This window comes from Hydra vulgaris, chromosome 12, assembly GCF_038396675.1.
Source record: "Hydra vulgaris chromosome 12, alternate assembly HydraT2T_AEP".
Taxonomy (NCBI): Eukaryota; Metazoa; Cnidaria; class Hydrozoa; order Anthoathecata; family Hydridae; genus Hydra; species Hydra vulgaris.
In genome coordinates, this window is record NC_088931.1 from 40684314 (window position 1) to 40687500 (window position 3187).

Genomic DNA, 3187 nt, shown 5'->3' on the forward strand with positions numbered 1-3187 from the left:
CAAAAAGTTAAATAAAAAATCAAAAAAGTAAAAAAACTCTTTTTTTTTGATAAAACCGCACATTCAATTAATTACTTAGTTTAGTTTTTTGAAAGTGACTAAGCACCTATCTTTATCTAATTAACTTAGTGTTAATTCCGGTTTAGTTATGAATGAAATATGTTTTTTTTTTTTTTTAATTGTTCACCTTCCCAAGGCTGAGGGGCCACTACAGTCAAGGAGGCTACTTTTTGTGGTTATAATCCTCTCTCAACTCTAACTCCGAAACACGAACCTTGACAAATAAGGCTGCTACGCGGAGAAACAAGTTGAGCGCGGTACTACCAGGGATGTGGTGGGGATCAAACTCAGAACTTCTCGCTTATGAGGCGAGCGCTCTTCCACAACACCACTACCGCGTTAATAATTTGTTAATATAATAAACTCTTACTCATTAAAAACCAATTATTATATTATTTCTCAATATAATCATCACTCACTCAATTCAATTTAACTGACTCACTTTAACATGTCAACTAAAAAAACAAAATCATACAAGGAAGACAATATACCCGCAACATTAACAGATATGAAAGAAAATAAAACATCAGTGAGAAAAGCTACATTCAAACATGGCGCTCCAGTCTCAACGCTCAAAGATCGCAAAAATAACAACAACAAAGGCTTCCATGGCTCAGGTACAACAACGGTACTCTCAAATGAAACAGAAAGAATGAATGGTGCATGCGTTCCAATTACTTGGTGACTGGGGTTATGGTTTAACCCGAAATGAAAACCTAGAATTTTGAATGTGGTTACCTTAAACGCGAAGATCAATTGCACTTATTCAAAAATGGCAAGCCTAGTAAAGACTGGTTTTATGCCTTTATGAAGAGATGGTCAAAAGAAATTTCAACAAGAAAAGCGGATAATTTAGCATCTAAAAGAGCTTGTACTCCAGAAATAATTGATCGATATTTTGAATGTGTCGCCAAGCAATACCAACAGACTGGTACAACTTCTGGGTCGCATCTTTGGAGATGTGATGAAACAGGTTTTTCGGGTGATCAAGGCAAAGCAACCGTAGTGTGTCGAAAAGGGACAAGACGTGCATTTAAACTTACTGGCAACAATGAAAAAATTCATTATACTGTAAAAAATTGTTGCAACGCTGATGGGTATTTTGCACCACCATTTGTGATATATAAAGCCAAAAGAAACTTTTGTCCTGACTGGTCAAGAGGTGGTCCAGTTGGCACTAAATATTCAATTTCAAAATCAGTTTGGATGGAGCACAATACGTTTGTTGAATGACTGAAAGAAGTTTTTATTCACGTAACTAGTGGTATTCATACTTTAGTACAGAGCAAACTAGTGGTATTCATACTTTAGTATTAGATGGGCATACAACTCACATAACTTTGGAAGCGGTATTGCTGTGTAAAAAACACAATATAATCTTGATTTGTCTACCAGAGCATTTTTCACATATTCTACAACCATTGGATAGAGGTGTCTATTGACATGTCAAACAAACATGGAGAGAAATTTTTACAAAGTATAACAAATACTCAAAATGTAAGAACTTAGATAAACAAAATTTTCCGCCGTTGCAAAACTCCCGTACGAGAGTGATAAATGTTTTACACGCTTGCATGCAATCGCTGATTTCCAGCGCACTGGGTTATTTCCACTTGATAAAAACAACATAAATCATAAGGCATTAACAATCGCACAAACATTTAATCCACCTTCATCAACTTTAGCAGCCTCCGTAGCACCTACACGATTTTGCTCAAACACAGCTTCATAATCTTCAACTGCCGCCGCAGCACCTACTCCAACTACACACCGATTACCATCTTTCTCAACTACACCAGCTTCAAGTTTTGATAGGTATCAAGCATATTGAGCGTTGCAAAAATAGTACTGAGATAGAGTTAAAGCATTATTTTTAAGTCAGAAACCTTTCGCATGTTAAGAAATCGAAGCAGTGTAACATGTTAAAACTTGGCGGAAAATGTATTACCGAAGAAAATGTGATCAAGTTTCTCAAACAAAAAGATGAAGAAAAAGCAACAAAGGAAGCCGTGAAAGTCGCTAAACTTAACGCAAAGCATAGACTTTCTGTTGTGCAAAGAAGCATATTTAAGCATAATTTTTTTGTTGCAAAAAGCGTAAAAACTTTGGTATAGTTTCTTAAATATAAGTTGTGTTAAAAAATAGGTAAAATTTAAAAAATTCAATGTTTTCTCAAGTGTGCGGTTTTATCAGAATGTCGCCGAAAACCACATACTTTTTTTTTCTTTACATTTAGTATTTATCTTATGTAGTTTTTTATTACCTGTCTAATAAAAAAAATAAAAAAATGAAAATAAAAAAGTTATTTAGTTTTTATTGTTAAGTGTGCGGTTTGACCCGGTTTTACTCTACTAGTTAGCATTACTAAAATATTGATATAGTCGAAAATTTTTAAAAATACTTTAAGCCAAATAAGATTAAACAAGTGAAAAAAAATTGTGAGCTCTAGCTTATGGCCAAAGGTGTATATATAATTGGTATTATTTTCTGCTCAAAAAAACTTATTTTTGATATCTTTAACGCTTCAATTAAAACAGGAATTGTCCCAGACAAATTAAAAGTAGCAAATATTGTACCTTCATTTAAAGCCGGAGATACATCTACTTTGAGTAATTATCGAATTATCTCAATTTTTTCAACATTTTTGAGACTACATTTTTGAAACTACTTGAAGGAATAATTTACAACAGACTATATAAATATTTAAAATAAAATAAAATGGACATACTATCTAAAACCTTGTTAATAAAATTAACACGTCTTTCTGTGAAAAAAAAACAAATTTTTTCTTGGAAAAAAATGGCATCAATTAATCAATTTTAATCAATAATATATTCTGAAAAATATTTTCATGGGTATTTACAAATAGTAGTTTTACTAATCTTAAACTAAACTTTATATATATAATTAATTAATATAAAATAGAAATGATAATAATAAAAATAGTATTTATAGTGAAAAACATAAAAACTATAATAATAATAAAACAATAAAAACAATAATAATAGTAATAACAACAATAATAACAATAATAATAATAATAACAATAATAATAACAACAATAATAATATTAACAATAGCAACTACAATTATAATAATAACAGTAGAAATTTACAACAGTAACACT